Genomic DNA, 26476 nt, shown 5'->3' on the forward strand with positions numbered 1-26476 from the left:
AAATCTTGATGCTGTCAGTGACAAGTGTTGTGAAAGATTTCACCAGGACATTGCAGTCAAGGAGAAATGATACCAGGACAACTAGGATCCTTCAATACTGGCTGATTATTGTTGGCCACTTAAGTGAGAAGCCTCAGACACTGAATACAAATGAAAATCATCAACAAAACATTTTTAGCTTAGTTGAACTTTGCAAAGCGTCAGCACTATTATGCAATTAAACACATTATATTCAATAAAAATTCATTTCTTAAATTTCTCAGAATTCCTACGTGATACAAGTAGTCTGAAACTATATTTTTGTGTTCAGGTTCAAGCAGTCTACCACAAACAAAAAAAAAAATTCTGAGGAAGCAGCATTTCTGGAAAAAAACAATTGTCTAGTGTTATGAGGTGGCCAGAACTGAAGACAAAATTCCAAGCAACATACACAGAGTGCTAGAGGAACTCAGCAGGCTGGGTAGTGTCTATGGAAAAGAGTAAACCGTTGATGTTTTGGGCTGAGACCCCTCATCAGGACTCCAAGTCTGGTCTAACCAGGGTGTTGGAGATGCAAAAATACATCTCACAGCTCAAAATCCTCACTACTGTATGGCCAACACACCATACCATACCAAATCACCTTCAGCAGCAGCTGATAATGTACGAGCGGTGATTGATAAGTTCATGACAAGGTGTCAATTTTAGAATATGTAGCACATTTATTTTTCAACATAGTCTCCTCCTACATTTACACACTTAGTCCAGCGGTTGTGGAGCATACGGATCTTGGACCTCCAGAAAGTGTCCACAGATGGGTGATTGATAAGTTCGTGGCCTAAGGTAGAAGGAGATGAGTTATACAACTCTCGTTACATTCACATGCAGTTCAACTCTTTGAATGATAATGCAGAAAGTTTGAAGTTAATAACTCATCCCCTTCTACCTTAGGCCACGCACTTATCAATCACCCCGATGAGTTATTAACTGATGTTATTAATTTCAAATTTTCTGCATAATCAAAGAACTGAACTGCATGTTCATGTAAGGAGAACTGTATAACTCATCTCCCTCTACCTTAGGCCACAAACTTATCAATCACCCCTGCTGCAGACACTTTCTGGAGGTCCAAGATCCATATGCTCCATGACCGCTGGACTAAGTGTGTAAATGTAGGAGGGGACTATGTTGAAAAATAAATGTGCTCGGTTTTCTAAAATTGACTTCGTTTACCTTAGGCCATGAACTTATGAATCACCCCTCGTATTATGCTATTTTATCAACTTTGAGATCCTTCTTCCCAAGACCTAAATTTAAATGGGCCTCAACACCCTAGAAAATGTCTACAGTCAGTGCATGGTTGAAATTTCAAGTAGAACAGATAGAGTAGCATTGCATTTGGCTTCATTGCATTTTGATTCGGAAAAGGAAAGTTGTGTGCTTAAGAATGCACCAGGTTAACTTTTAGTTTCAAAATAGTTGTTCTGAAATTGGTACTAGCACAGGTTAATAGATTACAGATTAGTTAAGGTAATTCCAGTGGAGTGTGGCAATAGACCTAGGTTAATTGGTTAACCTTCAGTATAAATGGACCTGTTGTGAGCTGACATGATCTAAGGTAATGGGGTTAGTTATTAATTTAAATAGACCATAAGGAGTTGGAACTGGCACACGTTAACCATTACTTTAAATGTATCTAATTGGGAGTCGACAATAGCCCAGGTTAACTGGAAGACTATTAGTTTAAATGGACTTGATTGAGAGTTGTCACTAGTACAGATTAATTAGTTAACCATTAGTTTAAATGAACCCAGTTGGGATTTGACACTGATATGGCACAATGGCTGAATAGAATCTGCAGTACTGGAATTTTGATGAGGCACAATTCAGAGAAATATTCGGTGCATTAAAAGTAATTTATTTGCAGCTTGAAGTTTTCTTCTAATCACCTGACCCAGCTTCAAAAATGTGTGGCCGTTAAATATTTAGAAAATCTTCTTTGTAATTGCATTTTAAAAATTTATAATGCAGATAAATTATGCTATTTTAACTATATGACCTTTGAAACCGTGATGTCATTGTATGACTGCCTATAGAGAAGGAAAGGAGTGAGAGACAATCAAATGTTTCATAATGTAATGGCATTTATTAATGTAACAGCAGTGCTTATTAAATATGAAAATGCAGTTTGATTTCCATCTTTTTTTGTTTGAACTGTCTCAATATGGTATTAAATATATTACTAACCTGCTCTACATTGATTTATATTTCAAGCAGGAAAGATTTTTAGGAAAGTAATGGGAAGGATTAAAAAACTGGCATCAGTATAATATTATTTTTCTTCATATGGATAAACTATGTACACATCAAGCCCTGAACGCAGGATGAGGCTATGTATTGAAAGTAAGAAATAAAATGAACGGAATCAAAAGCAATGGTGAATTGCCAGCTGGTAAAATATTTAAACATCTGCTGTTTCTCGAGGGAGCATAGATTGAAGAATTTGAACAGGTGAGGAGATGGAGATGATGGAGTAAAGTAAGAGAGGACGTGAGGGAAGAGATAAGATGAGAGTGTGAGGTAAGTAGGTAAAATAGGGATATAGGAAGGCAGAATGAGGAAAAAAGAGGGTAAGTCTTGCATTTATGTAGCCTCTCTGATATCCCTTCCTATTTATAATCAGCGGACGCTTTATTTGGTACCCCCTGTACCTAATAAAGTGGCCGCTCAGTGTATGTCCATGGTCTTCTGCGGCTGCAGCCTATCCATTTCAAGGTTCAATGTGTTGTGCATTCAGAGAAGCTCTTCTACACACCACTGTTGTTTTTACTTACTTACTGCCTGTTATGCCAGTGCTGTTTAGGGAAGCAATGACGATTCTCCATCTCTCTCTTTATGGAAGGATCTTCATTGCTGTTTCTGTAACATTTGTTTTTTCTTGATCAGTCAGGGTTGTTAGTCCTGAGCGAAACCCCCTGAACCTGGAGGACCGGTGGATCTCACTCAGTCTGGCCCCTGACCTGTTTGGCATGGGTGACCCTACCAAGAGCCAAAGCAAAAGGTCCTGACTCCAGCCAACATACTGAAGCTCTCTGGGTCATTGATACATGCAAGCCTCCAGCCCAGCACATCTGTAGTTGTGAACTTCCCACGATTCAGGACATTTACAAGGACATGTGTGTAAAAAGGGCCCATTGGATCATTGGGGACCCAAGTCATCCCAACCACAAACTATTCCAGCTGCTACCGTCAGGGAAGTGGTACCGCAGCATAAAAGCCAGGACCAACAGGCTCTGGGACAGCTTTGTCCACCAGGCTATCAGACTGATGAACTCACACTGATCTGAGTGTACTCTATATTACATTGACTGTTCTATTTATTATAAATTACTATATTACTGCACATTGCACGTTTAGATGGAGATGTAACATAAAGATTTTTACTCCTCATGTATGTGAAGGATGCAAGAAATAAAGTCAATTCAAACACTACGACAAGGTTGAGGACTAGCTGCTGCTGTAATATGTGGTTACTTGAATTATTATCACCTACCTGTAAGATTGAACTAGTCTGGCCATTCTTCTCTGAGCTCTCTCATGAACAATACACTTACTCCCCCAGAACTGTTACTCACTGGATGTTTCTTTATTTTTCACACCATTCTCTGTAAACTCTAGGGACCGTTGTGCATGGAAATCCCAGGAGATCACTAAATTCTGAGATACTCAAACCAACCAGTCAGGCACAAACTATCATTCCACAGTCAAAGTCACTTAGAGCACATTTCTTCCCCATTCTGATGCTTGCTCTGAACAACAACTGAACCTCTTGACCATGTTTGCATGCTTTTATGCACTGAATTACTGAAACATGATTGGCTGATCAGATATTTGCTTAAATGAGCAGGTGTACCTAAAAAAGTGGCCGCTCAGTTTATTTCAAACAGAGTACCAAGAAATGTAGTTATCATTGTGATTTAAGAAATGCCACAGTCACTATGCACATAGAATGCTCCCATGTGCTAGTGATTGATCAGAAATAGTCATGAAGAAGACTAAACATTGGCTAGGGTGTTTCGGAGATCTTCTGACACTTCTCAAAATTGTACCATGTGAGATTTAATCCCTCCCTCGGGAACAAATGGGAATTCACTTCAGTATTTCATCCTAACAGCAACAATTTTTCAGTATTGAACCAGAATGGCAGTAATGCCTTTAAGGCTGTGGCTTAGAAAGATGGTGGTTTCAATGGAGCAACAGCTGACAGGAGGTGGTGAACAGAGAATTTATTTACTTATTGAGATACAGGGTGGAATAGGCCCTTCTGGCCCTTTGAGTTGCTCCATCCAACAACCCCCGATTTAACCCTAGCCTAATCATGGGTCAATTACAATGACCAATTAACCTACTAAGCGGTAAGTCTTTGGACTGTGGGAGGAAACTGAAGCATCCAGGTGAAACCCACATGGTCACGGGGAGAATGTTTAAATTCCTTAGAGACAGTGGAGGGAATTGAAACCTGGTCAGTGTTGTGCTAACCACTATGCCCTCATGCTACCCAGGAAACACGGGGATTTGAGATGAAAAGAAAGAATTAATTACCAATGACATAATCACACAAGATATTGAAAAGAAAATGAATGCATTTGAATCATAGGAATCATTAGATATAGAGGTGATAACAGAAATAAACTAATACGGGGTCCATATTCAAAAGAGTTATAAGACCTACACAGGAAAATGAAAATCCAACGTGGTTCATTTGGTGAACACCATGAATGATACATCTGAGGGACTTCTTCGATTGGCTCCTTCTGGTCAATGGAAAGTCTACAATTATCCTCCATCTTGACATCCGAAAGGCTATTTATGATATTTTACAGTAAAACCTTAAAGTCTGAGGAGTAGAGGTCAGATCGGTCAGCCATGATTATCTGAATGAAGGAGCCAAGTGTTTTGTTCTTGCTCCTGCCTTTTTGTGTCCTTGTACCCTCAGTAAGAATAAAACTTGACTAAAGAGAGAAAACTAAGTGCTAACTAGAGAAGTTAGAGTTGAGGAGGCCTTACTGGGAGTTGGAAGAGGCCTGAGTCAGATGACATTAGGGGCTTACAGACCTTTTAATTTATTAGTGACCCGAAGTCAGAAATGCCAAAATTTTCAGAAGGTGCCAAGCTATGAGAAAACTTGATGAAGCTGAGAAACTATATCGTTAGCAAGGCAGACAATGGAACTTAATACAGGGAATCAGAGAATGAAGAATAAAAGGCAACAATAGCACTGGACAGGTGGCTTTGAAAACAGAAGAGTTCGAGGAATGATGCAAGACTTGCTAATAGACATTTCAACACAAAACAACAATCAACAGAGTTAAAAAGGAAAATCAAAACCTGACAGTTAAAAATTAAAAGGACATTGATCAGCACAGAGCCAAAACAATAGAACAGTTTAACACTAGCCGGGAGAGCTTACGGAAGGGCTTTGGAAGTTCATATGACTACTGGTTCCAACTAGTAAGAATATACACTCTGTGCCCGCTTTATTAGGCACCTCCTATTCCTAAGAATGTGCCCACTGTGCGTATGTCTGTGGTCTTCTGCTGCTGTAAGCCACCCACTTCAAGGTTCATTTAGAGATGGTCTTTCTGCACATCGTGACGCATGGTTAGTTGAGTTACTGTCAACTCCTGTCAGCTTGATCTAGTCTGGCCATTTCCCTCTGAGCTCTCTCACAGAAATTACGCTGTTCACTGGACTGGTATTATATTTATTTTGCTTTTCACATCATTCTTTGTAAACTCAAGACCCTTTAGTGTGTGAAAATGCCAGGATATCTGCAGTTTCTGAGGTACTCAAACCACCCCGTCAGGCACCAACAATCATTTCAAAGTCACTTAGGTCACATTTCTTTCTCATTCTGATGATTGGTCTGAACAACAGCTGAACCTCTTGACCATATCAAAAGTTCCTAAGGCAGCACCTTCCAGACCGATGACCACTACCATCTAGAAGGATGAGAACAGCAGATACCTGGGAACACCACCAATTGGAAATCCCCCTCCAAGTCACTCACCATCCTGACTTGGAAACATATCACTGGGTCAAAGTCATGGAATTCCCTCCCTAACAGCACTGTGGGTGTACCTACACCTCAGGGACTGCAGCGGTTCAAGAAGGCAGCTCGTCACCACCTTCTCAAGGGCAACTAGGGATGGGTAGTAAATGCTGGCTTAGCTGGCAACACCCACATCCCATAAATAAATAAAAATAAAATGTCTGCGTGCTCTTATGCATTGAGTTGTTGCCCCATGATTGGCTTATTAGATATTTGCAATAAAGAGCAGGTGTACAAGTGTACGCAATAAATTGCCAACTGAATGTATTTTGAGGACCGCACAGCTTTCTGGTTCAACTGAACTTTGTTTTGCTGACTTGTCTTTGTATGCACATCCGTTAGTTTTATTTATATTTCCGCCAGAAATACCAGCTGCAATTAACAAAGAGTCACCGCTTTTCCTCACCTGGCACTATCGTTTTTGCCCTATTAAGAAACTCCCTTTGTTCTCTGCACTCCTTCCCTTTCTCTGCAGATTAAAAAACATTTGACTTCTAGCTTTTCTTTAGTTCCTATCATCAATAGGAACATAAACTCTGCTTTTCTTTCTTCAGATGTCTCTTGACCTACTCAATTTTCTATGTTTTGTTTTTTTTTTAATTTCTTCAATATTGGGGTTGGTTCCAGACAGACCTCACCTAGAGCAACAAACAGAAAATGCTGGAGGAACTTAGCAGGTCAGGGAGCATTTGTGGAGAAGAATAAATGGTCAACATTTCAGGCTGAAACTCCAGAGTATTGCGATCAGATTTTATCAAATCATGCTTTGAGCCTTGGATTTTGTTCTAATCGGACTGTAGCTTGAACTCAGATGCATTTCTAATCAGATTGCAACTCAGTAGCTAATCCAGTAATGTCAGAGCACACTTTCAGCATTAAGTCCACTTTCAGCATCAGGTCCTGATGAAGGGTCTCGGCCTGAAACGTCGACAGCGCTTCTCCCTATAGATGCTGCCTGACCTGCTGTGTTCCACCAGCATCTTGTGTGTGTTGTTTGAATTTCCAGCATCTGCAGATTTCCTCGTGTTTGCTCTTTCAGCATTAGGTCAGGATTTGCTTGAACTACACCTTGAGTACTAGGTACAATAATTGTCAAATGCTGGATCCTATTCTCATCTGTCCAAACTTTGGAAAGTACTTTGAATACTGGTTCAATTTTCCACTGAGATATAGCTGTTGGTTAGACTGCAACTGGAGCATCTACTTTGGTTTAAGACATTAAAATAAAAAGAGAACTTTCAAGAGTGGGGCACAGAAAGGAGCAGAGGTGCAAGTTGGATCCTAAGAATAATGAACTGACAAGGAGAAAGAACAGACAAAATAGAAACTTTCACGTGAAAAACAAATCCTTGAGTGATAGTTTTGGAGAGTTTGATGGCTATAGAAATGCACTGTTGAAACAAAATATTTCAAGTTAAATAAGCATGGGTTCAGACTAATAAAGGGGAAACATAAAATTGACAGTAAATTATTTACAAAACATATGCCCAGGAAGTGTAGTGGACAAGTGCCCCAGAGCCAGACACAGTATCCTTGTATAGTCTGAAGAGAGCTGTGTTCACATGCAATCTGACCAGCTCGCAATCATGAGTTCCTCTGACTTACTGTATATTCAAGTGTTTTGTTTTCAGCGGAGTTCATTCACCCTTTAACTTTGCTGATTACTGTTCTGCATTAGTTTGAAATAGAACATAGAACAGTACAAAACTGGAACATGCCCTTCAGCCATAATATCTGTGACGACCAATCGCAACAAATCCCATTTGCCTGCACATAGCCCCTGCTTGTTAAATTTTGCTATTTTATCTGCTCCACTATCTCACCTGACAGTGAATGCCAACCACCTCTCTAGTATTTGACGTTTACACCCTGGGAAAAATACTAAATTTCTACCTTATCTATGCCTCTCATAATTTTATATACTTCTATCAAATCTGCAAAGCTCCAAAGAAAATAATCCAAGTTTGTACAATCTTTCCAATAGCTAATGCTCTCTAAGCCAGGCCCCATCCTGGTGGACATCTTCTTAATTCGCCAAAGCATCCATATCCAGTCATGCAGCAACCAGAACACACACACACACACACACACACACACACACACACACACACACAGAGTGAATTAATCAAAGTTTTATACAACTGTAACATAACTTGTTATTTTTTCTGTTCAACACCCAAATCAATGAAAACAAGGATGCCATGTACCTTCTTTAACATATGGTTTATTTGTATTTCCATTGTCAGGGAGTAAGAAACTTGCACCCCAAATTCCCCCTCACATTAATGCTTCGAATGACCTGCCATTTACTGAAGACTATTCTCTTCCATTTGACCCCACCCCCAACCACATACACACCATCCTGGCCTGAATTGATCTCCATCTACAGTTTCTCTGCCCACAAATCCAATTAATCTATATCATGCTACAAAATATCTTTGAAAACCTTCCCCATCATGCATAACGCTGCCAAGTTTTGTGACATCTGTAAATTTACTGATCCCCTCCTGTATTTTCGTCCAGATCATATACACATTATAGAAAATTGGCTACTGTAAATTGCTGCTGCTCTACAGTTAAGTGCAGGAATCACTGAGGCAATTGGTGGGCATCATGGAGAATAAAGTGGATCAGGGTAAGATTTGGTTGAAAATGAGTGTTTTATGGTTGGCATAGACTGAGTAGGCCAAGGTGGCCTTTTCCATACTGTATCTCCCTATGACTCCACTCTGTGAATATTAGATAATTTATGATAGAATAAAATGAAGGACAGTGAAAATAACCTTGAATGGGACACAGCAACTGGGGTAGACCAATTGGACAAGAATGCTTCTTTATTCTACAGAGTTCTATAGAGCCTGATGGAATGACTATAGCAGAAATGGGGTTGGACTCAATGGCTGCAATGTATTTTCTATTCCGGTAGATACTTATCCTGCAGACTTCAATGATCCTTCAATTTGAGGAAGGCCTCTATTATGTTTTTGTTTACATGGTCTGGGATGGGTCAGGTATATAATTCTGGACTACAAATCCTGCCAGAGAAAGTATATTTGTTCTCAGACAGGTCAGCTGACTAACTTATTTTTCCCTTTTCATTTTCCTGGACAGAGCATTTCTCCTTGTGGAAGGCACAGAACCAGAATGGGATCCATATGACTGTTTTCTTGAGAAATGTTTTCAACTCTTTAATTTAAAAGCATCTCTAATGGTCAGAAGAAATGCTTTAAGATATGCTTTATCTTCTGACCATCAGAGAATCTCTTAAATTGAGTTAGAAGTCAAAAGCTTATTTGGTGATATGTAAATATCCACATAATATCCAGGCCAGCGGCAAACATTGTTGCAACGATGGAGTCGTTGTCTTCAGTGAGAATGCAGGCATTAATGCGATGATATTCTATGCTGTAATGATCGTGACACTGACTTCACTGAGGACATTGACATTAGGCAACCATCTTAACTGGTTCAGAGGATCTTCTGGAGACAACATTGGTGGTCCCTCTTCAGACACTTAAAGTGATATGAAAAGGTCATCCAGAGTTTACATAGAACATCAAATATAGAGCAGTGCAGGCCCTTCAGCCCACAATGTTGTGCCAACCTTTTAACCCACTCCAAGATCAATCTACTGCTTCCCTCTCGCATCGCCTTCCATTTTCCTCTCATCTATGTGCCTGTGTAAGAGTGTCTTAAATGTTCCTAAAGTTTCTGCCTCTACCACCACACCTGGAATTGCAGTCCACACACTCAGCAATCTGTATAAAAAAAACAAATTCTGACATCCCCCTATACTTCCCTCCAAATAGCTGAAAATTACGCCCTCTTGTTTTAGTCATTCCTGCCCCTTGAAAAAGGCACTGGCCAACCACTCTTACATCCACTGAGTGTGGTAGAAAGAAATGAGTAGTGTGGTATATGAGGCTTCCCTGATGAACAAAACTCAGTTCAGTGATGGACAGACATTGATCAACAGAGCATCACTTTCATTGTTTCTCCTTGCGAAGTGCTGTACGAGGGCTGCATGGCGAGTACCAGACAGTATTTGTGTTGCACGGCTGTCCATAACTGAATTGGCTACTTGCACTTACTTTTGAAATTTAACTTCTCTGTAAACAAAATCTCAACATGCGGCAAAGTAACGTCAGTAACCCCTGGCACCCAATTGCACAGCCTTGCTGTTTATCTAGTCTCCACGGGTTATTCCTCAGACGCCAAAGTCTGTCTCACAAAGAGTAAAGAACTTGCCTGCAATATTTGCACCTTCACATAGCTCTATTGTGTTGTCCTAGCCATAATGCTGGGGGCATGCAGACAACTAAATATCTGAAAGGCATCAATCACAGATACCTGTCTGGCAGGCTTCCCATGGTTTATTGTTTTCTACTGTGCAGAGAAACCAGTCTGTAAAATGAGAACAGTGAAAGTTCTATCAATGTCTACACTCATGGGGAGACTATAATTAGTTGATTAATTAGCCATTAATTAATCATAAGTTATCTACTATGCGTACAGGAGCAGTCAGATTGCAAAGTGGAAAGGCAGGCACTTCACACCTCTCTCCGTGAGGCAAAGGGACCTCAGTAATGGGGACAGATCACAGCTGCAAGCTGTTTAATTTCTAGAATATGGAACATTTGTTAGTATATTTGGAACTACAAGATCCACTTTAACTTTCCAGAGAATAGGAAGGTTTGGCATCCCTGAACTCAACACAGCAACCATTCCAACATTCCTGAAATTTATGGTTCAATGGGGACAGTAAATTCTAGAGGTTCTCTTTCTTGGAGAGTGAGCTGTGTAGATTCAGGGTGAGATTAAATTTTTGATCATTAAGGAAATCGAGAGATTGTTGGGCAGGAATGTGGAGTTGAGACAGAAGGTGAACCATGATTTTGTTCAATGGTGAAGCAGGCTTGAAGGGCACACTAGTATGGAGGAGAAGGAGAAGGCAATTCAGCACAAGGCGTGGCACCACCACTCAAGAAAATCACTGCTGATCTACACAATACCTTGATCTCCTCAATGCTCACAGATCTCTCATTCTCTGTCTCCAATACAGCCTCAAAATAAAGAATTTGGGTGAAGAAATTGCCCTGCTCCTATTTCTTTGACTGTGTTTGGTTTATAATTGTCACTTGTGCTATGGCACAGTGAATGGTTTTGTTTTACATGCCAACCAGACAGACCATGGCTACTTAGGGGGCAGCACGGTCCTGTGGCAGTCAGTGTAACACTATTACAGTGACAATGACCTGCTAGATTGTATAGCATCCTCATGACTACATGGGTTTCCTCTCTGTGCTCTGGGTTCCTCCTACATTCCAAACAACATTCATTTCCAAACACTGAATGTCTCAGTCAGTCAGAGGTTGGGCATTCTCTGATGATTTGCTCACCTTCTGTCATCCAAAGTCCTTCTACCACAAGGCATAAATCAGACGGAATAATCACCACTTGCCAGGATACCTAACAACACCTACGAAGATGATCACCATTAGAGATAAAGTAGCCAACTTGACCATTGCCCCATCAGCCACCTTACCTTCCACCAGCATTGTACAGTGACTACAGTGTCCTCCATCTACACAACTGAATACAGTTACGTGTCTATGCTGGTCTAACAGTACCTCCCAAACCTACAAACTGTTTCACCGAGGACAAAGGCAGCAGGCACAAGGGAGTAACACCTACTGCACATACCCTCCCAAGTCACGCACTATCCTAACCCTGACCAGTCCTTCCTTGTCTCTAGGTCTAAGTCCTGTAACCCACGGCACTGTAGGCGTACCTTTACCAGAAGGACAACAGTGGCCCAAGCAGTGGCCCCACCAACTTCTCAAGGAAAATTCTGGTTTTGTCAACAATGTTCAGACTGTGAAAAATGAATAAATAATAAAAAAAGTGTAATCATAAGATGATAAGTTGTAGAAATATGTTAAAATAGCAGTGATAGTCACCTATCCGATAAGGAAAGTGTTATGAGGAATCTGATTTGAGATAAAACACTGATTTTCATATTGGCATTTCCCCAGCATAGTTCCGACAAATGTGAATGACAAATATAATTTTACAAAGATTATTTGGTCAAGAGGTCAGAGAAACTCTCAACTCAACATCAGTTGAGTGAACCTGGAGCCTCCCATAAGCTAATTAATCTAGATTTGGTTAAGCAATGAATAAAATTTCCAACCGCTTAATGACCATAGAATAACATCCCCCAAAAATATAAACACTTATCTGATGCATTGAACTATACAGGAACAGGAAGAGCCAAGAAGAACTCTGACAAAATTCCCACAATAAAACTCTTTGCAGACAGGGTAGATCCAAGCTGAAGCCTGGAGCATTCCTGTTGAACTGAGATGTCAGTACCCATGGAAACAGATGGTAGCAGAAGTTAGTAGTTGAGGAAAGGAGTTGGGGGAGGGGGGTTGTAGGGTAGGACAGTAGGAGGGGAGAGTGGAATTTATGATGAGCATTTGACAGATTACAATCAGCACTCTGATATCTCAGAATTCAGTGCATGCAGTGTTTTGGAAAGAGTAGAATAGGGGATGCAAAGTATCAGACAATGAAAGTGCTGATTTTTTACCCTCCTCCTGTATAGTGTAAGATAATATCACAAATAGGGGCAGGACACACCTAATGTGGGCTGCCTGAGACTTCTCCCACTCACTGCAAGTGTAATCAAATCTGCTGCTTGCATTGCAGGCAAATATTTATTTGGATGTCTCGGCTGTACACAATAGCGGGCTGTGCAGGTGTCAGTAATGTAGACATCACAATACCAGATGGGGACAAGAGGCCTTGACAGTCACAGCTATCACCTTTAACCAGCACAATGCGGAGCTGGGTTTGAGTTCTAGTGTTTCATTCAATGCTAATGTAAATCTATTGAAGATTTATAATCATCTTCATAACCAATTTCATCTGGAATGCATCGCCTGAAAGGATGGAGAATGCAGGTTCAAAAGGGAATTGGATAAATACTTAAAGGAGAAATAAGGAAGGTGGGTTAATTGGATAGCAGTCTGAAAGTGAAATGGGTTGAATGGTATCCTTGTGGATCATTTCATTCTATGATTGCCTGTGTAAAGAAATAGCGAATATTTTTATTTGTGCACTAATGCATTTATTTCCCCATAGTTTCAATCTTTTTTCTGTCTTGTATGCCCTACAAAACCCACAACACTGCCTCCACACCCATATCTCCATAACACATTGTTCCTCTCAAATCTGAATTTGCTCCCTGGAATCTTTCCACTCCTCTGAAACCCTGATTATATCTTGTCTCATTCAATCAGGTTTTGACCATTGATTGTTTAGCAATGGGCAATCACAAAATGGCAGACAGTTGGGGGTGGGGGGTATACCCTACCTTCTCACACACTCCTGAAATCAGAAGAGGAAATACGCAGGCACAGCATGGTAGCACAATGCTTTACAGTACAGGTGACCCATGTTCTATCCTCACTGCTGCTTGTAAGCAGTTTGTTCTCCCCAATGACCCCGTGGATTTCCTCCCACAGTCCAAAGACGTACCGATTGGTGGGTTAATTGGTCATTATAAATTGTCCTGTGATTAGGCTAGGATTTACTTGGAGGACTGCTGGGCAGTGTGGTCCAAAGATCAGGAAGGACCTATTGCTTACTATCTCAATAAATATGCAAGTTTGTGGATTGGTAGTTATGATGCACTCCCCATCCTATCTTCTCATTTGGCTGTCCAAAAGTGTTCAAGCTCTAGGCTAGGCTTCAGGAGGTATTGTCATCACTGTTGTTGCTTAATTACCCCTTTGCCTTCTCACCAGTTCGGCCACACGACAGACAAACCAAGCGTGAATTTGGAGGGTGGATGCTCATCCAGTGACTGTACTTTGTGAAAAAACCTTATTATTTTCTGATTCAATATCAGGGTCAGCCATGTTTGGAAAGCAGTTACAGCTTTGTCATTAGGAGGGATTAGTATATGATTTATGTCCTCAGAACTGAGAAGACATCCTTTACTGAAAACAGCACCAAGCTGGTGGATGCTGACTGGAGGCTGAAAGTAGGGTGGACTGGAGAGGGGGTGAATGGAGTGGGAGCCACTTGAGGAGGAGGCACAGGAGGGAGATGGAGGATAGGAAATACAAGGAAAAAGAGAATGGGGAGGGAGAGCTGAATAAGGAGGTGTGCAGAGGGTGAGTTGAATTAGGTAGCATGAAGGGGGAAGGTTAAATGAGGAGGTTTGAGCAGGGAGGGTTAAATAAGGAAGAATGAAGTGGAAAGATTAAATGATGAGGTGTGAATGAGAAGGTGTGAGGAGGGAGAGTTGAATGAGGAAGTATGGAGAGGAGAGATTGAATGATGAGATGTAAGGAGGGAGAGTTGAACGAGGAGTGTGCAGAGGGAGATTTGATTTAGGGGGTGAATGTGGAGGTGTGAGGAGGGACAATTGAATGAGGAGGGGAGGATGTGGAAGTGTAAGGAGAGAGAATTGAATGAGAAAGTTTGAGGAGTGATTATTGAATGAAGTGTGAGGAAGAAGTGTTGAATGAGGAGGTGTGAGGAGGGAGATTCAATGAGCAGTGGAGAGAAGTGTGAATGAGGAGAAGAGGGGCGAATGAGGTGGAATGTGGAGGACAGTGTGACAGGAGGGTGCACACCAGTAGATGTGCAGAAGGAGAGCTATGATCAGACAATTTCAGAGGGGTTGAGTGTGGAGGTGAGATGAAGAAGGAAAGATATAGAGGCGAATTAATCTGTCAACTGACTTAAGGACTGAAATATCACCCATAACAACCACGTGTATATGGGGACAGCACAAATACAGGTGGGTAGGTTAGTAAGTTAGCAAATGATACAAAAATTAGGAGTTTTGTGGATAGTATAGATGACTGACAAAGGATGCAGCAGTAAAGAGATCAGTTGCAGATATGGGCAGAGAAATAGCAAATGGAGTTTTGTGATCCATATTTGCTTCTATCTCATGTTGGCTAAATTTGCTTTCTAAATAGCAACTGCCATTTGAAAGGTCAAAAACAAATGTAAGTACACATCCAACTAGCAGCTTATTTAACTTTTGGCTGTAAATAGAAGTCAGTCTTCAGTCCTTAAAATGTAAATCGAAAGCAATAACGATCTTGAAGTTGAAAACACCCTATGGAACAGCATTGCAAATAGGTTCCATACTTTGAAGACGTTCTGTCTATAACGTGTCACTGCACTTGCTTTATTATTGTTCAACAGTAAAGGATAGGATGATGGATTATTTAATTTGCGTTGTTTCAAAGAGACAATCTGATTCTTAAGTTGCTTAGTTTAAGGTAGCTTTCTGAACCAGATGAGCAATATCATTTAGCACATCAATAGCTACTGTGTTTATAGTTGAGAGGTTTCTGTACTCAGAAGTTAGCTTTACAGCATTAGTGGTGGTGAGTTAAAATCAATGTCTCCAAAGATGCTTTTAAATCATTTATGTTAAACAGATATCTGAGGAAATATCACATTCTTGTGAAGTCACTCAAGTGGGGACATAAGGGTTTTGATGTAGAGAACAGTTCAGACTTATTAGGAATGGGGTGAGGAATATCAGGAAACATGAAAGAACTAGAATCCATTCCTCCAGCTTTGGTTTCTGTGATGGAAAATTGGTTTGTCTGAATCTTTTGTATGTGTTTTGAGTTCAAATGAATTGTGCCCATGTTTTGGAAATCCTTTGTCCCTTACACTTAATTCTTAATCCTTTGTAATTGAGAAACACTTTGTAGTTATGCTTTGGAAATGGCTTATGTTTTGGAAATGGCTTATAATTGGGAAGTGTTTAAGATGGCAATCCTCTGAGAGTACTAAATGTTTTTTTGAGTGCTGTGTGGATTTAAATGTGTATCATTGTAAATAAATAAACTACTTCATTAGCTAAAAGTATCTTCTCTTTGGTGGAGAGGGGACCCACATGTGAATAGTGGGTATTGGCAGCTAAACTCGCGATGGAGAATAAACGGGGATGTAAACTTAGCTTTAAAGATTGTGTACTTACAGTATAATCTCCCTTTAGTGAGAGTATTTGTGGATATTTATATCTGATAGGACTAAAATCTTTGTTTGAGTTTAGAACTTTGCGGTCAGCAAACCCAAAACGATGATAGCTTAACCCAGTGGAATGTAAAGTGCTATACTTTGGAAGACCAAAGGAACAGTACATTATCAATGGCATGATCCTTAATGGAGCCAGCTGCAGAGGGATTTTGGAATACAGTTCTAAATCTCCCTGAAAGTGACTATTCAGGTGCTTGCCTAATTAATTGTGGAACTGAGAGTCAGAAGTTATGTTGCAGTTTTGTAAAACTAGTTAGGCCACATCTAGAGTATTGCTTTCATTTCTGGTCACCCCACTATAGGAAGGATGTTGAAGCTTTGGAGAGGGTGCAGAAAAGGTTTGCCAGGATGCTGCCCGGATTAGAGGGCATATGCTATGAGAAGAAGTTGGACAAATTTGGATTGTTTTCAGTGGAGTGGTGGAGACTGAGGGAAGACCTGATAGAGGTTTATAAAATTATGAGAGTAAAGAGCTTTCCTTTTCCCAAGGTAGATATGTCTAATACCAGAGGACATGTGGTTAAAGTGAAGGGAATAAGTTCAAAGGAGATGTGTGGTACAAGTTTTTACACAGAGAGTGTCGGGTGCACTGCCAGGTGTGGTGGTGCTGAAAGCAAATATGATACAGGTGATCAAGGGGCTCATGAATGACAGGCATATGAATGTGCACAAAATAGAATGATATAGGCAGAATAGATAGTTTAGTTGGGCTTTTGATTGCTCCGTGTTAGGCACAACAATGTGGGCCAAAGGGTATTGTACTGTTCTATGCCCTAAGTTCTATTTTCTAAGATTATTAAAAATTATTAGGGAATCTTGATACCAGAGGGCACGCATTTAAGGCAAGAGTGGGTAAGTTCAAAAGAGACACGTGGGTCAATTTTTTTACACAGCAAGACCTGGGTGCCTGGAATGCACTGCCAGATGTGGTGGCTGAAGAAGATATGGTATGATAATTATAATAAGTATGGTATTGTAGCGGTGTGCTACAAGCAGCGCTAAAATTACGACACGGAGTCGGTAACTGCAGTCGAAGGAAAAACTTTATTCGAAAACTTCAGCCTCACTTTTAAGCCTCTGTCAACCGGCCCCCCATGGCGAAGAGGCTCCAAAGCTCTGTGCTCGCAAACCCCCGTAGGCTATCTAATTGTGAGTCGGTTCGGATACGCTAGGAAATGAGGCGCTACATAACCCCCCCCCAGAACCGGCGATACACCCCCCAATGTCCACAGCCTGGGCCAGAACCTGCTTGGGAGGTCGGCCTCTGCGCCGAGGCGCCGGAAACTCGGCCGGTTGCGCCAGGTCCACATGGGCCGGCTTGAGGCGGTCCACCGTGAAAACCTCCTCCTTCCCCCCAACGTCCAGCACGAACGTGGACCCGTTGTTCCGGAGCACCGTAAACGGCCCCTCGTATGGCCGCTGCAGCGGTGGCCGATGCCCGCCCCTTCGCACAAACACAAACTTACAGTTCCGTAGGTCTTTGGGTACGCAGGTCGGGTGCCGCCCATGCTGTGAAGTGGGTATGGGGGCCAGGTTACCGAGCTTCTCGCGAAGTCTGCCCAGGACTGCAGCGGGTTCTTCCTCTTGCCCCCTCGGGGCTGGTAGGAACTCCCCGGGGACGGCCAGGGGCGCGCCGTATACCAACTCGGCCGACGAGGCGTGCAGGTCGTCCTTGGGCGCTGTGCGGATGCCGAGAAGGACCCAGGGAAGCTCGTCCGCCCAGTTGGCTCCTCGCAGGCGGGCCATGAGGGCCGACTTCAGGTGACGGTGGAAACGCTCCACTAGCCCGTTCGACTGTGGGTGGTAGGCAGTGGTGTGGTGCAGCTGAGTCCCCAAAAGGCTGGCCATAGCTGACCACAGGCTGGAGGTGAACTGGGCGCCTCTGTCGGAGGTAATGTGGACCGGTACACCAAAGCGGGATATCCAGGTGGCGAGCAGGGCTCGGGCGCAAGATTCGGAGGTGGTGTCGGTGAGCGGGACCGCCTCTGGCCATCTTGTGAACCGGTCCACGATAGTCAGGAGGTAACGCGCTCCGCGCGACACTGGCAGGGGGCCCACGATATCCACATGAATGTGGTCGAAACGCCGGTGGGCGGGATGGAACTGCAGCGGTGGGGCTTTGGTGTGTCGCTGAACCTTGGCCGTCTGGCAGTGCATGCACGTTCTGGCCCATTCACTGACCTGTTTGCGGAGACCGTGCCAAACGAACCTGCTGGAAACCAGCCGGACAGTTGTCCGGATGGAGGGATGCGCCAAGTTATGAATGGAGTCGAAAACACGTCGCCGCCAGGCTGCGGGGACGACCGGACGGGGCTGGCCGGTGGCGACGTCACAGAGTAGGGTCCTCTCACCTGGGCCCACGGGGAAGTCCTGGAGCTGCAAACCAGAGACTGCAGTCCTGTAACTCGGAATCTCCTCATCTACCTGCTGTGCCTCTGCCAGTGCCTCAAAGTCTACCCCTTGGGAAAGGGCATGAACAGTAGGGCGAGAGAGCGCATCCGCCACGACATTGTCCTTACCCGAGACGTGCCGGACATCCGTTGTGTATTCAGAGATGTAGGACAGGTGGCGTTGCTGGCGGGATGACCAGGGGTCGGATGCTTTCGTAAACGCAAAGGTAAGCGGTTTGTGGTCCGAGAACGCGGTGAAGGGCCGACCTTCTAGGAAGTACCTGAAATGCCGGATTGCCAGGTAGAGCGCCAACAGTTCCCGGTCAAAAGCACTGTACTTGAGCTCGGGTGGCCACAGGTGTTTGCTGAAAAACGCCAGGGGTTGCCAGCGACCTGCGATGAGCTGCTCCAGCACCCCACCGACTGCCGTGTTTGATGCGTCCACTGTGAGGGCGGTAGGGGTGTCCATTCTGGGATGTACTAGCATTGCAGCGTCAGCCAAAGCTTCCTTCGTTTGAACGAAAGCGGCGGCGGACTCCTCGTCCCAGGTAATGTTCTTGCTCGGACCCGACATCAGGGCGAACAGGGGGCGCATGATCCGGGCAGCTGAAGGGAGGAAGCGGCGGTAGAAATTGACCATACCTACGAATTCCTGAAGGCCTTTGATCGTGGTGGGTCGGGGGAAGTGGCGGACCGCATCTACCTTAGCGGGCAGAGGGGTTGCCCCGTCTTTAGTAATCCTGTGGCCCAGGAAGTCAATGGTATCAAGTCCGAACTGGCATTTGGCAGGGTTGATTGTAAGACCGTACTCACTCAGTCGGGCGCAGAGTTGACGGAGGTGGGACAGATGCTCCTGACGACTGCCGCTGGCTATGAGGATGTCATCCAAATAGATGAACGCGAAGTCCAGGTCCCGTCCCACCGCGTCCATTAACCGCTGGAACGTCTGTGCGGCATTCTTCAGGCCGAACGGCATGCGGAGGAACTCGAAGAGGCCAAACGGGGTGATGAGAGCCGTTTTGGGGACGTCGTCAGGATGCATCGGGATTTGATGGTACCCTCGGACAAGGTCGACCTTGGAGAAGATCCGGGCGCCGTGCAGGTTTGCCGCAAAGTCCTGAATGTGCGGCACAGGGTAGCGGTCCGGTGTGGTAGCCTCGTTCAGCCTGCGGTAGTCGCCGCACGGTCTCCAGCCCCCCGTCGCTTTGGGCACCATGTGCAGGGGGGAAGCCCAGGGGCTGTCGGACCGCCGGATGATCCCCAATTCCTCCATTCTCTGGAACTCCTCCTTCGCCAGTCGGAGCTTGTCCGGGGGAAGCCGCCGAGCACGGGCATGGAGGGGTGGTCCCTGTGTCGGGATGTGGTGCTGTACGCCGTGCCTGGGCATGGCTGCTGTGAACTGCGGTGCCAGAACCGATGGGAACTCCGCCAGGACCCTGGTGAAATCGTTGTCGGACAGCGTGATGGAGCCGAGGTGAGGGGCTGGCAACTGGGCCGTGCCCAGGGAGAACGTCTGAAAGGTCTCGGCGTGTACCAGTCTCTTCCTGGGCAGGTCAACCAGCAGGCTGTGAGCTCGCAAAAAATCCGCACCCAGAAGCGGTTGGGCTACGGCGGCCAGTGTGAAGTCCCACGTGAACTGGCTGGGGCCGAACAGTAGCTGCACCTGACGGGTGCCATAGGTCCTTACTGTGCTGCCATTCACGGCCCTCAGGGGGGGACCCGGTGCCCTGCTGCGGGTGTCGTAACTCGTCAGAGGTAAAACGCTGATCTCAGCCCCAGTATCGACCAAAAACCGGCGTCCCGACCTTCTATCCCACACATACAGGAGGCTATCCCGATGGCCAGCCGCCGTAGCCATCAGCGGCGGCTGGCCCTGGCGTTTCCCGGGAACTTGCAGGGCGGGCGGCAACGGCGGGCTTCTGCGCCCCACCGCTGGTGGTAGAAGCACCAGTGGTCATTGGGCCGGGGGTTAGTGGGCTCTGCGGCCGGGCCTGGACTGGTTTGCTGCCGGGAGCGTGGCTGGGAGATCTGTGCGATGGACGCCCCGCTCACCTTTTTGGCGTTCCACAGCAAGTCCGCCCGGGCTGCCACCTTCCGGGGGTCACTGAAATCCGCGTCGGACAGCAGCAGGCGTATGTCCTCGGGCAGCTGCTCCAGGAATGCCTGCTCAAACATGAGGCCTGTGTGTCCCTCGGCCAGAGACAACATCTCATTCATTAAAGCCGATGGAGGTCTGTCGCCCAAGCCATCCAGGTGCAGTAAACGGGCAGCCCGCTCGCGCCGTGAGAGTCCGAAAGTCCTGAGGAGCAGGGCTTTGAATTCCGTGTACTTGCCGTCTGCCGGGGGTGACTGTACGAACTCCGCGACCTGGGCAGCTGTGCCCTGGTCGAGGGAGCCCACCACGTAGTAGTAGCGGGTGTCTTCTGAGGTGATCCGGCGAACGTGGAATTGGGCTTCGGCTTGCTGGAACCATAGGTCCGGGCACTGTGTCCAGAAACCCGGCAGTTTCAACGAAACCGCATGAACAGAGGCAGCGTCGGTCATTTCTGGTCCAAAAATCGTTTGGACCGTCGGGGTCACCAATTGTAGCGGTGTGCTACAAGCAGCGCTAAAATTACGACACGGAGTCGGTAACTGCAGTCGAAGGAAAAACTTTATTCGAAAACTTCAGCCTCACTTTTAAGCCTCTGTCAACCGGCCCCCCATGGCGAAGAGGCTCCAAAGCTCTGTGCTCGCAAACCCCCGTAGGCTATCTAATTGTGAGTCGGTTCGGATACGCTAGGAAATGAGGCGCTACAGTATTTACAAAAAATAAATATGATAGGGGAGCTCGGTAGCGTAACGATTGGTGTAGCATTTTACAGTGCCAGCGATTACTGATCAGAGTTCAATTCCCTTTGCTGTCCATAGGAAGTTCATACATTCTCCCCCAGGACACAAGGGTTTCTTCCGGCTCTTCTGATTTCCTCCCACATTCCAAAATGGTTTGGGTTAGGGTTAGTAAATTGTGGGCAATGCTACTTTGGCACCACAAGCATGACATCACTTCAGAGCTGTCCCCAGCACATCCCTGGACTATCTTTGTCGTTAACACATTTCACTGTGTGTTTCAATGTACATGTGACAAATAAAATTAAATTTCTTTATCTTCAGTAAGCTAGGTATTTGGGCTGAGGATTGCTAAATGGAATTTAATCCAGGTAACACACACACAAAATGCGGGAAGAATTCTTCAGGCCAGGGAGAATCTATGGAAAAGAGTACAGTTGACATTTCAGACCATGGCCTTAATCAGGTCCTGCTGAAGGGTCTCGGCCCGAAACGTCGACTGTACCCCTCTCCATAAATACTGTCTGGTCTGCTGAGTTCCTTCAGTATTTTGTGTGTGTTGCTTGGATCTCCGGGATCTGCATATATTCTCTTGTTTTTAATCCAGATTAATGTGTCATATTTTATTTTGGGAGATCAAACCATAGTAGCAATTATAAAGTAAATTGTTGGGCCCTAGTTATAGTAATACAGTGAATGGAGTGTTAAGGAACAGAGGGAGCCAGGAGTGGAAATGCATAGTTTTGCTCAAAATGGTGAAGAAGGCAATTTTAATGCTGGTCTTCCTCAGTCTGCACGTTGAGTAAAGACTTTAGTAAATTATGATGCAGTTATATAAGACATTGGCAAGGCTGCAGTTGGAGTATTAGGTACAGTTTTGGTTACCCTATTGTAGGAAAGATGTTATTAAACTAGAAAGAGTACAGAAAAGATTTACTTGGATATTGGCTGGATTTTGGGGCCTGAGTGGTAAGATTAGGGCTAGATTAGGACTTCCTTCCTGGAATGTAGAAAATTGAGTGAGTGGTATATAAGATTATGAGGGACATTGACAGGGTGAAAGGACATACCGTTCTTCCAAGAGGGGAGGTGCTAAAATCAGGAGGGCATTGTTTAAAATGAGAGATTTCAAAAAGAATACAGGGGCAGTTTCTTAATCTAAAGGATTATGTGTATTTGGAATGAGTCGACAGAACGACAGGCACCTTAGAAACATTTAAAATCCATCTAGATAAATACATGAAGAGGAGGGGATTAGTAGGCTAGGGGCCAAATGTAGGGGAATGGATTAGATTACTGGGCAACACAGTTAGCATGGTTGAGTTGGGCCAAGGACCTTGTATCCATGCTGTAGGACTCTATGATATCAATGTCTAATGCCCCACCACATCGTATACCAACCCACAATGTGTTCCTCAAGAACCTCTATCTGAACAAGTTTCCGCACAGTGAATCAAAATCTGGGAGAAAAAATATAGGGAGTAATACATCCAATGGGGAACGGAATTGCGTTCAAGTGTGAGGTGCCTGTCGTTGCATATCCATGCACATGTCTGAGTGGCAACATGTATTACTATGTGACCTGGATATTGAGAACCACCTAATAAATCTTGGATCCTATTTGGTGATTGACTTTCTAGAGAAATATTGTCACATGATCTATGTACTTTATGATTGTTCTTTGCCTTGGAATTTCTTAATCTCTGTAATTCTTTCAGTTTGTCCCCGGGATTTTTCCATTTTCAATAAATATTCTCACTTTTCTTGCGACTGCAATTTTGCCCAGCATCAGGTTAATCCAGATTATTTGTTAGAATAGGACCTTATGTTAAAAGCTGCATTCAAAGTGGAAGAAGCTAAAGGATTTGGGTCATCAGTGGGGTGCAGTCTGTGAAACTGCTGCCTACCAGATGAGGTGACCCTGGTTCAATCCTGACCTTGGATGCTGTCTGTGTGGAGTTCGCATGTTCCCTTGGGGACTGTTTGAGTTTTCCCTATGTGCTTGTGCTTCTTCCCACATCCCAAAGACAAACAAGTGGGTAGGGTAGGATCAGATTTACTTTCTAGGATAGGCACATGGATGAAAGAGAAATAAGGCGCTATGTGGGACGAAAATGTAAAATTGACCTTGGAGTAGGCTAAAAGGTCAGCACAACTCTGTGGGCTGTATGGCCTATACTGTGCTGTACTATTCTACATTCAGTGGCTCCTTTATTAGATACTTAACATACCTAATAAAGTGAACACTTAGTTTATGTTTGTGGTCTTTGCTGCTGTAACCCATTCACTTGAAGGTTTGACATGTGTGTTCAGAGATGCTCTTTTGCACATCACTGTTGCAACACATGGTAATTTGAGTTACTGTCACCTTCCGGTCAGCTTGAACTAGTCTGGCTATACTTCTCTGAGCTCTCTCATTAACGAGACCTTCACACCCACAGAACTGCAGTTCACTGGATGTTTCTTTGTTTTTCACACCGTTCTCTGTAAACTCTAGAGACTGTTGTGCAAGAAAATCCCAGATCAGCAGTTTCTGAGATACTGAAACCAGCCAGTCAGGCACCATCCGTCTTTCCAAAGTCAAATTCACTTAGATCACATTTCTTCCCCATTGTGACCCTTGGTATGAACAGCAACTGAACCTCTTGACCACGTCTGCATGCTTTTGTGCATTGAATTTTTGCCACATGATTGGATGATCAGATGTTTGTATTTACGATACCTAATAAAGTATATATTCTACATTCAATGATTTTATATGTTGCTGAGGCATCTCTGTTCACTTCCGTGTGTACACAATAGTTTGTTTCTTTACTTACGTTCCTTCGAAGATATACTCTATAACTTCTCTGTGCACCCTTGTGTGGGGCTGGAATTACAAAACAGACTGGCACTGATTAACTGAAGTCAACACTCTCCATGTGTGAGGCTAAACTGTGAGTGCCCACAGGCTCTTTCACGGCAGAAGGGTAATCCAAACTGTCGAGAGCATCCTGCTGTGATCTGGCGCTGAAGCAAACACATCTGCCAATAGGTCTATCCAAATGCCAGCCAAGCAGTGCCTGCCTTTTCAGCCCCAAGAGTTCGAGGCATTTAGAATGCCCAAGCTGTCCCGGAGGAGATGTAATAAATTGGTAAATTGGTTTATTGTTGTCACATGTATCGAGGAACAGAGAAAAAGTCCTACATACTGTCCATACAGATCAATGTATTGCAACAATTGTAAAACAATTTCATAGTGTAGAATAAAGTGTAACAGCTGCAGAGAAAGTGCAGAGCAGGTGGACAGCGAGGAGCAACATTACAACGAGGGTAGATTGTGAGGTCAAGAGTCCATTTTATCATACTAGATCAATATTCAGTAGTCTTATAACAGTGGGATAGAAGCAGTCCTTGAGTCTAGTGGTACATGCATTCATGCTTTTGTATCTTCTGCCTAACGAGAGGGAGTCAGCTTTACTCACCCCAATATTGAACTGCTCTCACAACCCATGGACTCACTTTCAAGGACTCTTCACCTCATGTTCTTGACTTTTATTGCTTATTTATTAATACTTTTTTTCTTAGCTCAAGCTGGTAAAACCTGAGATACGGACATAGCCAAGCACACTCATTTCTCAATTACTAGGGACTTTTGGACTATTCTCATGGTGTTTGGTATTGTAGCTTTCTGAAGGTTTACTTACTGTAGACACTGTTGTGTAGCACTAATTGTTTAATGCCATTGTGTAGCACCCTTGGGATTATAACAGTTGTAGATATTACTACTGGGGCAATGTATACCCAGTTCATGTTCCAAAGTCTTTCAATTTCCTCTGTTAATTCAGCATACCTCTGGTGTTATTCATTTATTGATTTCTGTAAGCTATGTGTGTTTGGAATGGCTGTATCTATTAAATAAGCTGTTCTTGCTTGCTTATCCTGTATTATTATATCCAGACAGTTATTATGGATTGTCCTATCTGTAATAACTGATCAGTTGTAATATAATTTATGGTATACTGACTCTAAAACTGGATCAAGCTTGTATTTATAGTAAGGTATGATGTCTTTTATGAGATAGTATTTAAAAATTTTGATGAATGATGTTTGCCATTTAATTGCTCTTGTGTAAGTAATTAGATTATGTTAAACTGCTACAGGATCCAGTCATGTGTTGGCTTGTTTCTGGCTTTTCTCAACATTTTCTTCACTTATAAACTTGAATTTGTTGGTCTTTTATTATGTACTTTTGATTTTATTTCTGTTAACTACTTGGTCCTGTATTTCCATCAGGAACCCTTCTGTTTCCAGGATGGGTTAACCAAATCTGAGCCAGACGTTTATGATTCCTTGTCAACATCCGATCTGCTCAGATCGTAGGGATGTCTTCCATGGAGGGTCATGCTCTTCCATTGGTTAACTTTTTCTTTTATAGTGATAATATCCTCATTTTTCTGGGTTGTGCTCTCATTTAAGTGTAGTGGTGTATACTTCTTTGTTCTTCTGTATACTTCTGAATTTCATAAGCTTGTGTGGAGTACTGATTCCTGTGTTTGTTGATGAAAGTATATCCTTAGAAACTGTCTGTTATTCCTCTTCCCCCTACAGTCCTAGGTAGGGTTAACTAAGCACATTTGAATGTACATAATGTTTTCAGAAATTTATCATTTCTGTCCTTATTTTCTTTGTAAATTTTCCAGATTGGTTTAAGACCAAGGTATTATGCGGAAAGAATACGGTAATATAGGTATAGCGAAATTATTTATTGCCTTTGTTAGATTTTTACTATTGAGCTCTGTCTGGCAGATTTTCTTCAGCCTTGAAGTAAATTCTGTCAAAAGCTTTTCCTTTATCACATTATAATCTATTTTCTTTCCTTGCTGATATCCCAGATACTTGCATGTTTCATATTCATCTGTCAGTTTTATTGTATCCTGCTACTCTGTTTTGTATACTATTAGTTCAATTGCACCTTTCTTCATGTCTGATGTTCTGCATTTATCCAATCCAAAGTTCAAAATGCAAAAAGTAGTATTATTATTTGTTTGTTACTTTATATTTACTGTGAATGCCCACAAGAAAATGAATGTTAGTATTGCAT

This window comes from Hypanus sabinus, chromosome 25, assembly GCF_030144855.1.
Source record: "Hypanus sabinus isolate sHypSab1 chromosome 25, sHypSab1.hap1, whole genome shotgun sequence".
NCBI lineage: Eukaryota > Metazoa > Chordata > Chondrichthyes > Myliobatiformes > Dasyatidae > Hypanus > Hypanus sabinus.